The sequence below is a fragment of the Montipora capricornis genome, chromosome 6 (assembly GCF_036669925.1).
Source record: "Montipora capricornis isolate CH-2021 chromosome 6, ASM3666992v2, whole genome shotgun sequence".
Classification (NCBI taxonomy): Eukaryota; Metazoa; Cnidaria; class Anthozoa; order Scleractinia; family Acroporidae; genus Montipora; species Montipora capricornis.
The window spans coordinates 5277764-5292763 of NC_090888.1; the positions used below are offsets into that span (position 1 = coordinate 5277764).

The 15000-nt window shown below is 38.4% G+C and overlaps 1 protein-coding gene and 1 pseudogene across 1 annotated transcript in view; one reads left to right on the forward strand and one right to left on the reverse strand.

The window, feature by feature from the left end:
• Positions 1-15000, reverse strand: part of LOC138051352 (uncharacterized) — a 543513-nt gene that overhangs the window by 484075 nt on the left and 44438 nt on the right. The window lies entirely within an intron of this gene.
• LOC138051367 (uncharacterized) lies at positions 11772-12744 on the forward strand (annotated as a pseudogene).

Genomic DNA, 15000 nt, shown 5'->3' on the forward strand with positions numbered 1-15000 from the left:
CATCACAAAATTTATCGCAGAAACATCGTAATCGTTTTCGTCTGAGAGCGTTTCTCTCGTCCACGCCACACCTATTCCTGCAACTGTAGCTCTCCCAGTCCTCCCAAAAATGATCTGCTTCAAATTTACGGTTTTGTTCTTCATGAAAATTACGGATTTGTTCAGTCCAGTTTGTTCCCTGCAGATCTACGCAGATGCAAATAATTATGTAAGACTCAGAACTGAATAAACAGTGAGAAAAAAACTGTTTAAAATGTCGAATCATTATAAAGATTTCAATTGAAGTACAAATAGAGAGGCACTATTTTTCAGAGGATATACCATATCTTTTTGTTTGCCCTCCAAAATGTTGCATAATTGCAGCATTGTAGAATGCGAATCGCCACTGGTAATTTAATATTTGACGCCATGACAGTTTTACTCACTGATTTTTTAGGACAGGAAACAGAACATGAAATTCTTGGCGACAATGCATCTTAAGGCAGAGACAAAGTTGCGAGCTCACAGTGAACATTCTTGGAAGTCGAAATGTAAACATTATTTCTCATGAATAGGCTCACAAGGTATAACAAAAAGTAAGCTTTCGCAGAACGGGAAAATACACGCCATGCCGCCATAATAATTGTGCCCGTTGAATATGATAAAGTTGTTCATCAGCGTTTGGGGTGGTAGGTGAGGTTTGATGTTAGGGAGACGACGCCGGCTACGAGAACGCAATTAAATAATAGGATAAACAGCAAGAACAAAAGCTCTGCACTCCCTGCACGTGCGTTTTACATTTGTGTACACTTCTATACCGTTCTCGCTCTGGCAACGACGTGAATTGACCATAAATTTTAAATTGTTCTCAATATCCACTCTGTTCTCACATATTTTATTCCTGGAATGTTGATGAACAGTTCCCATGCCGAGCCAATTGGTATAAATAGGAAATTATTACAATAACGGGAAATAATATTTTTAGACAACGTTCTCGTTCTCTTGCTTATGGTCCCTATTATTCTCGAAGACGAGCTATAAATGGCGTGGTACCTTAAGCCCCTGCAGATGGTTTGTCAATCAACAGTGCACGCATGATGCAGAGCTCTGTGATAATTTATGCAATAAAAGCCCTAAAAAGCAACGTGTCCGTAATATGTTTTAAGATTTCTCTCCCTGTAAATAGGGCTTAAAGATCGAATACGCGGTAGTCAACAAGAACGCCCCAAAACAACAATATCATTGGAGGAAACATAATTGTGCGGCAAACATTTTTGCACATGTGTTTGCGGTGCTCTTCACAACAACAACATGAAATCACCAAATTTCAGGTTTAGACGAACGCGAGCTTACAAAGTGAAATCTTTCAATCTCAATTTTTAATCTGAAACCATTCATCAGACTCATACCGTTTTATCTTTATAATACCTCGCCCACATTGTACGATGCGAACGAGATGGTTGTTCCCTTTCAAACTTGTTCCCAGCTTTTTGATCCCTTCTTCTCTAATATATTTTGACATCGTTCCCCTGTTCCCCAGTTCAAATTAGCCATGTTCTCTTCTTCCCCCAAACCCCTGGGAGGGCCTTTAATATCGTTTAGCTTTTTTCTCTCTGTGTTGCTGTTTGTCGATCGCCATCTTGAATATTCCATCGTGCTTGAAAAAGCAGAGCCTGGAGCTACTCCTTTTATAACAGTGCGTCCTCGTAGCAATCGCCAGAGACTATTCTTTTCGGGTTCTAATTTATTCGAAAAAAGAAGTAAGCTAGAAAGGAATAAAAGAAAACAATATGAAAGAAACATAAGAAAAGTTATATACCCTCCATAGACGGGGTGCAGTTCCATCCTATTGAAGTCATGAAAAAGGATCTGATAGCCTCTTCAGTTGGAAGCGGTGGAGGCAAGAGTTCAGGATCGCTTGAAGGCACTGTGTCACTGGCTTCATCGGGGAGTCCACCAAAGGGTAGAGGACTCGAAAGTAGCACGGGGATTGATGGGGAAGGTTTTAGGGGCCACGATGCAGATGCCGTGGCAACAATATTTCCTGTAATCAAATTGAAATTATGTTAAAGAGAACGTCACCGTAGCTGATTATAGCTTTTACTGATTGCAATCTCTTGTATGAGCGTAATCATTTTTTTATTCAATTAGACGGCATTGCCTCTTCTTATTTGTTAATTCATTGATTAAAATCTACCTGTGCTTTGAGCTTGGGCTGGTCCACAGATTTTAATTCCACAAAACGTCGCAACAAGTGATACTACTGCTGGGGTGACACAGCGATGAATGTACATCTTTTTGTATACACCTGTGTCCTTGTAAAATGGCGAAGTTGTGTCCTGATACAAACAAACAAACAAACAAACAAATTAGTCCCACTCCTAAACGTCGCTCGTGAATTAGTAGCTGACGTTCGTATTTCAAAGATGGAATGTAATTACAGAGAGGAATGTAATTGAGAGTCTTAAAAATGAGGAACTGACATTAAAAGAAAAGGAAAAGAAAGGAACTTTATTTAAGTGTCTAATCTTCTAGTGCTGTAGAGCACTAATCGGGGACACTGTAAATTGAAATTAACAAGTTAAAGCAAATGAAATCAAATAATTTTAAAAGTTCCAACTCTTTCGCGCTAATTTAAAAGTTCTTCGCTTCTTGCTATTACTATTGTTGCAATATAAGTTTGAATACTCACAGCTGAAGGATTCACTGATATTTTGCAAGAGATCTCGGGGAAACATTAAAATATTAATCAAGCAGCCCAATATACCACACCATGCGGACGCTTTGTTCTTTTCATTCAATAAAAGATTAAATGAATAGACTAGTTATATTACGAATAGTGCAGAAATAAAAGAGCAGAGTCGAGGTTCCGGGAAATAATTAGCAGTTTCCTTTGTTTTGCTCTTTTGTTCCTGCACAAAAGAAAACTAGCCTATTACACTCGTTTGCAAGGTTTCTTGACCACATAAATGTGCTTACATAAAATGGGGGAATGAAAATCACCTGCTCCGCCAGTCCATATTGCGCAAGGAGTAAGTGCTACAAGGACAAGGGGAGAAGTGATCGATAGGTTGCTAGTGCAACCAATCACGACCAGGAATCGATTTGGTACGCGTGATCAAAACAGGAAAGTAAAGAGGTCATGACATTGAGCTTCTAAGAGGCTTATTGTCCGACCTCTCTTGAAACAGTTTAACTGTCATTGTCATGCTGATTGTACATCTTGCAGTTAAATTCAAATTCAGGTTAATTTTAATTTCAGCCTAAGTCATTTTATTTTAAACTAGTTTGAAATTTAAAGTAGGAAATATCAACATAAACTTATCAATTATTAGCAAGTATGTGTAATATATCAGATGTGAGTTGATGAAATTAGTGTAGCTTAAATTTTTTCATGAGTATTTTATAAAACCCCAATGGTTGTTAAGTCTAGGCACTGATTTTAAATGGTTAGCATTAAGGTTGGGCTTAGGCATACTGTGCATGACAAGCGATTCTACTTTTCTTTCTCAGAGCTTTTTAGAAAGACACTGTTCATTCATGAATCTCCTTAGGAGGGCAGGGCCGGGCAACAATGTTAAATTATCTTCTAAGGAATAAAAGAACTGAGACAAACATGATGTGTTGTTGATTTTTAATTTGCTTAGTTATTTGCTCTATATTTTGCTTACTTTGACTTCGTAATAATCAAAAGCAAGTAAAGACAAAACTTTGAAAAGTCAGGAAAAAAGGTTTCATAATCTATTGATCAGAAGCCATTTTGTAAGCTCTTGTAAGTGTTACTTCTTTTGAATTATCAAATAAAGTATTTGGGTTTTTTTTTTAATTTTGCTGAGTCTGTTTGCAGTGATAAATCCAAATTTTGTGATTATTTTGGCACAGTCCACTTTTTCCTTTTCCATTTTATTAATTTTCAGCTCCACGTAATCCTGAAGCTCGAACTTCTTCGTTGTCTTTTTCCCTTTCTTGTGTATGATAACTGTAGAAAGCAGATTGCTGGCTGCCTACAAATAGCGCTGACAAGCAGTATTTAAGTCTAGGCACCCATTCCAAATAGTGCTGATGAACAGTATTTAAGACTTAGGACCCATTTTTGAGCGGTTAGCTTTCAATAACTGTGATTTAGGGTAAGTCTGCAATCCGCGGTCTGCAGTTTGAATGTGTCAGACACCGCTCTCCTTCAATGTCTGGCTCATCCATTTTATTGACCATTCTCCTGCTCTCTATTTGATGTAGCCGTGACTTGTCATTTGTGGCTTATTATTTCTTTTCTCCGAGAGATTCCGAAAACCACTTCATACGGCATTTTGGCAATTGTTCTGTGAATGGCTGTTTTTTTTTTTTTTTTTACAAGGGGTGGTTCGGAGACGAGTTGTTTTCTTTCGTTGAACTTCAAAGGTTACCTTTTGTTGATCTATTTTCCCGTGCCACCATCTTTTTTTTTTAACAGAGCGAACGCTGTGTTTGCGGCGAAAATCGGTTTGTTATCATGACTAGAAATGATGCCTTGTTCCTGGTGTATTTTGCATAGCGACATAAATAAACTTCACAATATTTGACTTTGTCCTTCAGAATCAAGAGCCCACCTCTTGCAAACAATTTTTGCTTTTGTTGCACTGGATACTCAAAGCGGTTTCATTCTTCTTTAGAGAAATTTAGCCACCCTTTCACTTCTTCACTTTGTGTCATTTACACATGTGTGAATTGGTGGTTGCCGTGAAGGCTTGGAAATAGCTTAAACTCATTGGTAGAAAAAATATCCAGTGGATATCAGTTTCTGATTCGGTGGCTTAGCGGTTAGTTCAGAGAAAAAGTAATCTAATGGTGCGAGGGTTCGAATCCTTAGCTTGGAGCGGCATGGAATGTTGTGGAAGCTGAAGGTTAGTGCACAGTCCGTTGGTAATAGGTAAGGACAGTAAGAAAGAAGGGAATGAAAGGGAGAAATGGTGAAGGAAGGCGTTTTCTTTTTTTATCCCCCCTAAAAAATCCAGCCCTCATTTTTTAAATTACCTTCCCAAAAAAGGGGAAACCCTTTTTTAAACAGTTCATAATAACCTAGGGTGAAAAAATTTCACCTAGGTTGAAAAAATCAACCCAGGTTGAAATTAAATTAACCTGAATTTTTTTTTTAATTCAACCTGTAACATACATCTATACACAGCTTTGAAATAAAAAAAACAAAACAAACAAAACAAAACAAACAAACAAAACAAAACAAAAACAAAACGCTACTGCTGTTGAAGAGGCTCAATTTAATAATAATTAATTTTGAGAACAAAAGTTGATAACCCTACCTGTAAGATATATACTCCTGATCTAAAACAAATCATTCTGAAATACAGACTTTTGCTTAAGTTGAAAAACATTGTTAATTCGATTCACCTGAATTCGAATTAGCCTTTTCACTTTAATCACTTCTTTACCCTTTTAGTTTTTGGAAATTAAAATTATCTTGTATGGACAAACAACACTACTTAAGTTGAGCAGGACGGATTCAAATCTTAAATCCTTGAGGAAAAACACTCTTAAAATTGTCAACTCTATAAATTCTTGCGATTTTCCTTGTTTTTATTATCACCTTTTTTTCAATTTGACTTATCGTAAAGTTCAAACCGATCTGACAGAACTAAAACAGAGAAATAATGCGTATCTCGATTTCAGCTTTCGAAATAAACTATGTGCAGGACCCAAAGCCGTTTGATGTGGTTCAAAACTGTTGCATCATTATGAACATCTCGTGAAAAGCGCCTTTTTAGAGAACTGCTCTTAAAATGCTAACATCAACATATGTCGAATATTCAATTCGCTGTTTTAAGCTCACCTGGTTATCTGATATTTTGGAGTCCTTTCACGCTCTCCCACTTTCAATGAATTAGACAAAAGGAAATAACTGATTGGAAAGTTCTAACAGGAACCCACATAGAAAAGTCAAAGAAAAACTTCAAAGGCCCAGTTTTATGTTTAACTGGTCCTTTTAAAAGTGATTTTCCGTGTTTTTTGCATTAAAATCGCCAGGATAAAACAATCAGAAAAAATGTGGATGCAAATGAAGATCATGGGAAAATTACTTGAACCCTTGCATATTCTACCCTTGCGTCGTCTGCCAGAATATTCTACCCTAAAGGGTACAGATACAGATAAATACGTCGGCAAAAATAACCGGAGCATATTAATATGACAGCAAAAACAATTTAACGCTTGGGTAACTTTGTAAAGGGAACTTCAGTTTAAGCGTAGGAGGTATCTTAGTTTTTCAAGTTCTTTAACTCTCGAAGGTAACATGAGTAAAGAGAGACGCCTTTTAAAAACAAATTAAATTTGTGCGTGTGTTAACGAAAGAAATGAATTCGATAGCATTGACATCAGCAAAAATTGCCCTTAATGGAGATTAGTGTTTTGACTGTACTGCTGTTCACCACATTATATCAATGGTAAGCCGTTGATGTTTTTGCCCTTTATGCGGGGACGCAAGAAGCTCTAACTGTAAGTACCCTAAAGGGATGCTAGTGGGTTGTTTGGTTAAAATGTTTATTGAATGATGGCGGATCGAATTGGGAAGAGAATCATCTAGACATGTAAAAACTCGAACGAAGAGAGATCAAAGTAGAGGAAAGAGTGGAACATAAGGAAACCGCTAAGAGCGGAGACCTAACGGAGACCTTCACGGCTACGTATGATTGCCTTTTGCACAGAACACCCAAGTGAGACCAAAATCCGAAATTTACACCCCTAAGCGAGACGACGACCATCCCTCCTTTTTTTTATATGGGATCCCCTCCCCCCCCCCCCCCCCCCCCCCCATGGGGTTGAATCAGTTTTTACAGGTCAAATGGGGATCCTTATTTTACCTATATATGCACTCAGATGAATTGAGGAAACTTGCTTGGAGCCTAAATTAAACCTCGATTAAAAATAGGGTCAGGGTAGAATTAAAAATACCGTGGCTGTAATCAGGCATGATAAAACGAAATTGTAGCTTTGACACTGATTAAAAAGTTTTTAAAAAGTAAAACGTTTCGATCACTTCGGTGATCTTCATCAGTTACGTACAATGTATGCAAATATGACTAATGATGGTAAAATAGGCAAGTAGGTGACAAATATGCATAGTGCGTGTGCCAAAAACGTTCTAAACATTCTTGAGATTGAGGTACACACGTGGCAACTCAACGTGCTCGTTGATTGAGATCTCTTCCTTATTAGAATACCACGCTTCCAAAAACAACCGCTGGTTCCATTGTGGACAGATGGGAAGAATTGACACTTTTTCAAAATCAAAGTTGTGGCCAGTTTATTGAGAATGTTGGGCCAGTTGAGAGTTTTTGTCAAAACACGCGGCGGCTTTAGAATGTTCTTTAGTTCTGGTTTTTAAGGCGGGTGACGTCTGGCCGATGTCCACTGCAATGCAACGTTGCATTTGATCTTGTAAACTTGTGTCCTCTTTCTTTTGTTGATCTTTCGGTCTTCTAAAAAAGGAGCCGACGGTGCGGACGGTTTTGTACGCCACTTTGATGTTGTCTTGGTTTAGCGCTCTTGTAATTTTCTCCGAGGCGCCTTTAGCGTAGGGAAGTTCGACCAAATTACGTGTGACTGCCTGGTCCCCCTGTCTTTCACGTGCTTTACGAGATTTACAACTGTCAATGAAGCGTGCCGGATAGCCATTGGCTTCAAGCGTTGCGGTCACACGTCGCTCGATCTAGCAACGGCGCGTTTGTGTTAAACATGAATTTGGTTTATCAACGGAGTTGATAATGTAAATTGACCACCGTACAGAGATTCTAAAAAGCTGACGTTTCGAGCGTTAGCCCTTCGTCAGAGCGAATCGATTCGCTCTGACGAAGGGCTAACGCTCGAAACGTCAGCTTTTTAGAATCTCTGTACGGTGGTCAATTTACATTATCAACTCCGTTGATAAACCAAATTTTTGTATACTACTTCCCCACCGACGCAGCATCACAGTTTTTTTAGAAACTACCCTTCATTCATATGTTAAACATGATGATGCGAGTCGAAATCTAGGTATTTGTCTGTATTTGTGGGCTTACGGTATACAGTAACAACGATTGAACGATCGGTCCGTCTAGTGGTTTTTGTGTCCAGAAAAGAGATAGCGCCTTCTTGCTCAACCTCGTAGGTGAATTTGACGCGTGGGTCAATCGAATTCAAGTGGCCATGGAACTCTTCTATGAATTGCTTATGGATGCAGGCGTGGCTATCGTCGACGTACCGGTACCACCATTTAGGTGGGTGAGGGGCGGTAGCGAGTGCCCTCTCTTCGCTGTGCTCTATAACTAAATTCGCTAGAATGGCACTTATGGGAGTGCCTTGGAAGGTGAAGTAAACGTTTTAAGCAAGAACTCCAACAGTCGCATTACGTTGTCAAAAGACAAGTTAGGATTCGTTTTGGTTATTTTACATCGATATCGATTCTGACTTATCAGTATACAGAAGTAAATAATGAAAGGAACTGTGTTGGGTTCACCATGTTTGTTGCTGAAGTGTAGCGATGAAGACACAGGACAATAGATCTCGAGTCACAGGAAAGTGCATAGTACAATTCTGTGCTCCTAAATAATTTTGCGGTGTTGAGATTGAATGGATAATTTATGAATACTGAAACCGATAACCGATTAGAAACTGCCTCGAAGTTGCTGCAGAACTGAAAAGACTTTAGTTTTATGATATACGTAGACAGGTATTGCCATGCCAATGACTTGCTTTACATTGGAGGCGATCTTGAAAGTCGCCTGTAGATAGTCGCTATGAACAATGTACCAAAGTTCTAGCTTTGTAAGTACTTCCTGCCGTGTACCTCAAGGATAGCTCCTCGGACCACATGATTCCTTTGATTCATTCACTTGTCCTTTCCTAACCTATGACACACTTGCCTAGGGTAATAGATATTCCAACACACTTCATTCCTTCGGTTGCTAAATAAGACATTTTTCACTCAAGTAACGGAAATTCACAAATAGAATACCAGAAGTGCAGCAGATAAGTCACAAATTACGGTTATTAAACATTCCTATTCAAAATATCTTAAAATCATGTTTCTTGAAGAAATTGTAAGTGTTAAAATGATCTTTGAAGTAAATACTAAAATTTGAACAATTTTCGTATTCAATTAATTCTTCTCATGATTTATTTTTTGCAACAAGGATCAAATTGATTTACCTATTCCAGGTTAGTTGCAGATAGGCTCTTTGCATGTGCTTGACGTTTGGGTCTCTCTAAGTAGAACGGGGCTTTGCTTTGGTACCCTTTTCCTTTTGGGCTAAAGAGTTATTTTTAAAGGCGGCCAACACCCATTGTATCTTTTCGTTTTCCTTTTCATTGCTTGAATATGTTAAGGATTCAAAGTTACTTTTGTGGCATGAATCTCAAGCCATTGCGGTAACAAATTCCAGCCATTAATTAAATGGGTGTCAGTGAAGAGGTCACTACGGTGTGTGAACAACATCTACTTCCGCATAAAACGGGTGGAAGAAAGGAAAACAAATCCTGTTTCTTATATTCCAACAATTGTCGATAATAATTGGCACTTTTATTGAACGAAGAATATAGCCTGCGAGCAGGCTTTCAGTGATTCGAGGTACATGAAGGGCCTGTGTTGTCAGCTGCAGTTTCACAGTTAGTGGCCACGTCATCCTAATCTAATAAAACAACTATTGCTCCTTCACAAATATAGATTTTTAAAGACTTAAAACAGTGAGAATAAAATTGGTTCCACAAAAAGTGCAGACAGAAAAGTAAAATAACAGGAAAAAAAAAAAGCTTATCTGCTGAATATTCCGCCACTTATTTGGATAATAATAACAGCTATTGTATTCTGACTCGTTCTGAGAGTCGCTTATAGTAATGAAGTCCGTACGAAGGTTCAGGTTTTTCATTAAATGGAGTCATGTTTTAAAACTGAATTTGCACGCGGAGCCAGGAGAGACGATTCATTCACTTCCTTTGATTAGTTGGAATTTTTTTCATGATCACTAACAAAAAAAGTGTGCGATACACCATAATACTACCTCTTACTGAAAACCTACCTATCTCCTTTGCTGCAGGACTTTCAATGGGTGCTTTGTTTTTGAACGAATGAACTATGGTATTAATAGCGCTTGTCGATTTCGTCCCAAGAGTCTTTAAATCATGACGTGGGAGGAACATTCTTTTACTTTGACAGATCACGTGTTTCCGCGTTAAGGGCTTTGTACTGCTATACCCTCACGTTAATTGTCGACGAATTCAAAGTACGTTTTATCAACGATTTTTCCGAGCAACAAATATCACAAACAGCGGGATCGGTAATCAGAATTCGTAGTACCAACATGCAACGTGTTTTAGCGCGAAAGTAGAAATTTGTTTAGTAGTGTTCTTTCTCATTGGTCGGAAAAAAAAATGAAGCCATAATTTTTAAGCAGGTTTTTAATCCAATATCAATGTCGTGATTACTGAGCGGCTGCGACATTCTTTGCATCGTGTGAGCTGTGATAGGAGGAGGAGCTTTCCCTTGTATAGCACGTCTTCGTATTTAAATTGCAAATTGTTGCTAAAATTCGAACATTTTTCTTATTAAATGAATAATGAATTCTTCTAGTGATTTATTTGTTGCATCAAAGGTCGAATTGATTTACCTATTCCAGATTACTTAGGTAAACAGCTGGGAAGATAAGCTCTTTGTGTTTGACTTGTGGGTCTCTGTATGTGTGTACGGTACATTTTTTCGAACGGGCTTTCGCACCCTATACCTCTTAGATAACAGGAAAACGTGGCCACTGACTGTGAAACCGCATCTGACAACACCTTTTCGCCTTTGTTTAGCCTGCGCATTCGAGCATGCTCTTCATTTACCTTGAACCACTATGAGCCTGCTCGCAGGCTAGTCTTCATAGAATAAAACTGTCAACAACCGTTTGTCAATTGTTGCAAAAAAAAAAAAAGAAATAAGATTTTTTTGCTTTCCTCCACTCTTTGTACATTGGAAATCGATATTGTTAGCACAACTCAGTCACTTCCTTACCGACACCCATTGAATTAATTGAGTTAAGGGTAAACAATTTCTGCACTTTGATAGACCACGGAACTGTGGTATAGCTTCCTTTTAAAAGAACTCCAGCAACAGAGAGGGCAAAGAAAGGCAATACAGTTTGTCAAACTCTTACTGCAAAACTCGGAGATCGTGAACACTGGTACGATTATTTATAGTATCGTATTGTGGGTTTTACTTTGCTTAACCACTATACATACAACGGAGTTAACATTGCAGAAATATTGTTATACGGTGATCATGCATGACACGAATTTCAATGAAGTAATTTATAAAAACGAAATTGAAAGCAATTATTCCGTTTATTGGATCATTCCAATGTTAAAGAAAGGGATCATTGTCAGTATGTGGGCAAAGTCCCTTTGGTAAAATTGCTAAGGAGAAATGTAAAAAAGTGCTCTATGTACTTTCAAATACAGGCTACTCTGTAAGAGGACCTACAGTTGGCACTCTAAGCGTTACATTCCACACGGAATTGAATCTTACAGTTAACACTCTAAAAGTTTACAGCCTAAACTGTTAACTGTTTTACTGTCCACAGTCCGCTCTCTAAGCAGTCTCACAGTCTGCACTGTAAGCAATCAGGCTTACAGTCTGCACTGTAAGCAATCATACAGTCTGCACTGTAAGCAGTCTTACAGTCTGCACTGTAAGCAGTCTTACAGTCTGCACTGTAAGCAGTCTTGCAGTTTGCACTGTAAGCAATCAGGCTTGAGCATGGCCAGCGGTGAGCTCGTCAAGATGGACGTTACATCACAAGCTCCGCTAATCCTAGTCAAGTTTCGCTAATTTTTCGTTTCTTTCATTCTCAATCGTTTTCTTTACTTGTTTTCTGAAAAAAGAAACAAGAATGCCTGCGTCTATTACAAGGCTTAAGAGAGAGAACAGCAATTGTAAGGATCAACTGTCTCTCATGGCGTATTAGATTGCATGCTAAGATGTCGGAGATGCTACTGGAGCAATCAAAGAAACCTGCAGCAATTAAAGATGAAACAGTGCAAAGCTTAGAATTTATGAGTAAAGAATACGATGGTTTTGAGGGATTTAGGGTCTCCGCTGGCAAAGAACTTAAACGCTTAAGTGCTAAGCTTGAAGAGCTTGCTGTTGAACTTAATAGAGTTTCCAGAAGTATTAATGAATTTCAAGAGTATAGTTATCAGTACAATGTTAAGATTGTTGGTGTCCCTCACTGACAGACGAGTCAAGACGAATCCTCGGCAATAACGAGTGCGCTATGCGAACGTTTATTTAAAGCAATAGAATCCCCTGTATCAATCCAAGACATCGACACAGCCCATCGAGTCCCAACAAGAAACACCGCCGGCAATGGCCGCCGAGGCCAATCATATGTCGATTCATTAAGCGGTTGTCAAAAGGGTTAAGAATCAAAGAAGAAATGCAAATAGAGTTGACCCGTCTGCTGTTGGTTTATATGAAGATGCTTCACTTTCTGTTGTTAGAATTTTTGACATTTAACGCCAAGAATGCAGAAGCTCTTATTTGAAGCTAAGAGGTTCAAGGAGCAGTTTCACCATCAGTATTGCTGGTCCAAGGGGCCGTTTGTGTACCTTCGCAAAGATGCCACGTCTCGAGCCATCAAGATTAAAGATATCACGGATTTTCACTATTTACAGAACAATAGTCAAAGCTAAGTATTCATGTTGTTGAAGTGTTGCTTAGTTGTTTTGTTTAGATAATAAGGAAGGATGCAAGCGAAAAGCGTGTCAGTTAATTGTTGTACCAAAAAGTCTATCCTAAGCGAACTTCCATACGCGAATGTCGATATTATTAGAGCTCATGGCATGTCATGGACAATTTAATAACATGATCAACTGTGACTTGCCGACCAAAAAGTACTTAGATAAACTTCACAGTATTTATGATTTAGATCTGTTTTGCTTAAATACCAAACCAAAATTAAACCCCGATAGAAACTTAAGTATGCAACAAATAAGATGCAAATATTTTTCACCCTATAGTTTTTCCATGTTTAGAAAGTCTCTAACGGAATCAGAAAATCAATCTCCCTACTCTATACTCCTTACTAATGCAAGACGCCTGCGGAGAAACATTGATAACTTAATTCAAGTCCATCTATGAGATGAGCTTGACTATGAACTCAGTGGAATCGGAATCACTGAAACAAAAATTACAAATTCATCCGGGCTAGGTTTTAATGCCTGTTTACCAAACTATCAATTTGAATATGTCCGGCTAACATTGATCTCCTCAAATCTGAAATTTCCCATTACTCCCATAATTTTCTGTTGTTTTTACAATGTTATTCGTTCTTCCCTGTAATTGATAAACCCTCTAGAATTTATAACAATTCTGCCACACTCATTGACAACATTTTTACTGGGTTGCCTATGGCAATCCCAGTCGGAAAATGGGTAGATTATTATTTTTACTGGGTTGCCTATGGCAAACCCAGTAAAGGTCTGCGTTTAGTTAGTTTGTTTTCTTTTTTTTTTCTTTTTCTTTTTTTTTTCCGTGTCGGTAAAAGTCTTGCCTGTCACTCCCCTGGTAAGTGGTGTCTTTGTGCATAAAGCCTTCTGCGCGTAAGGATCGAGAGGGTAGTGGAACTGCGTAGATTTCTCTGGTGGACACAGTAGAATCATTAACTTAGCCTGCAATGGCGTCGAAAGTCATGTAACGCGAATGGCGTTTTAGTGGATCCTTAAACAAAATATACCCTTATGGAGCTCAATAATGGAAAGTCAATTGGATAAACTAGGCAGGCGGTGAAAAACAAACACCTGGAATCTTAAAAGCGACGAGTAATGGACTTCGACAACAATTTATCGCCCGTCGAGACGAAATCAAAGTGAGCTGTATTTACCAGAAGTACATGGTAATTTGACACGATTGAGTTTCTTGTCTTCACGCGCGCAATGAAATAGGAACAGGTTTTCGCCTCTAAGAGCAAATACGTTGTTTGTTTCAATAAATTTTTCGCTGGAAAAGGATTCTGTGGTATTTTCTGCCTTTGTGAATTATAATATCATGTTGTGTATTGAATTTCCGAGCTTAGGGGGTTGAAATGTGATATGAGAGAAGTTTTTGAGTATTGCTCTGTAAGCAGGAAGGGTTCATAGGCCTGTTGGAAGCGTGCTTGAGTTTCAACAAAATGAGCCCCAAAATCAGTGAAAACGTGTGACGCAGATGAATAATAAAGTAGCTGCTATTTCCAAAATGATGGAATTACCTGGTGATAAATAACGTCGTACGCGTCTTGGAGAGAAAATTTTGACTTTGCATAAACAAGAGTTGGGCGATTGTGATCTTTGTTTTACCGTCGCTCATTTCATTGTCAAACTTTAGAACACTTGACAGAAAAAGAAACTTACAAAAACCCGGTATCTTGCCATCATTTGACACAGATACTTCACTGTTTGGCGAGTAAACATGCCGTGGTAACTTAAATCACGGCGCCCGCTGAATTCCGGCCATGTCACTTTCGAATTTGCAATTTACTTGAACGTAGCAAAAATCTCCCAAAATGTTTGTCGCTGATCGTAACTTTTTATATTCTATATTCACGGTTCAAAATTAATGTTGTTTTCATGTCATAAATATGTTATTCTCGATCGACCGTCCCGGAAACCTCCTTCTGCTCTTTCTAAAAACTGTGTATCAATAGTTATTTGCTTTTGCATCAATATTTGTTTTGCATAAAGCAAGCTAACAAAATCTGTACCTTGCTGAGTTCGCATTTGTTAGCGTTAAGAGTATTTTTGGTCAGGTGCTTCTGTTTTTTATGAGGGGTTTATTGTTTTGGTCTCCCATCCTAACACTAACCCCGCTTAACAGGGCTTAACTTCAGTTAATTTTAGTATTACAAAGCATTCAGATGCTCAGAGGGCACACTTGTGGTGAAAAGAAGTGAGGGAACTTGAAAATTATCAACATGTCAGCCCATTTGTTATTCTTCGGAGACTGGAATGCTGTATTTCAATACCACACAATTCAGTGCCTTC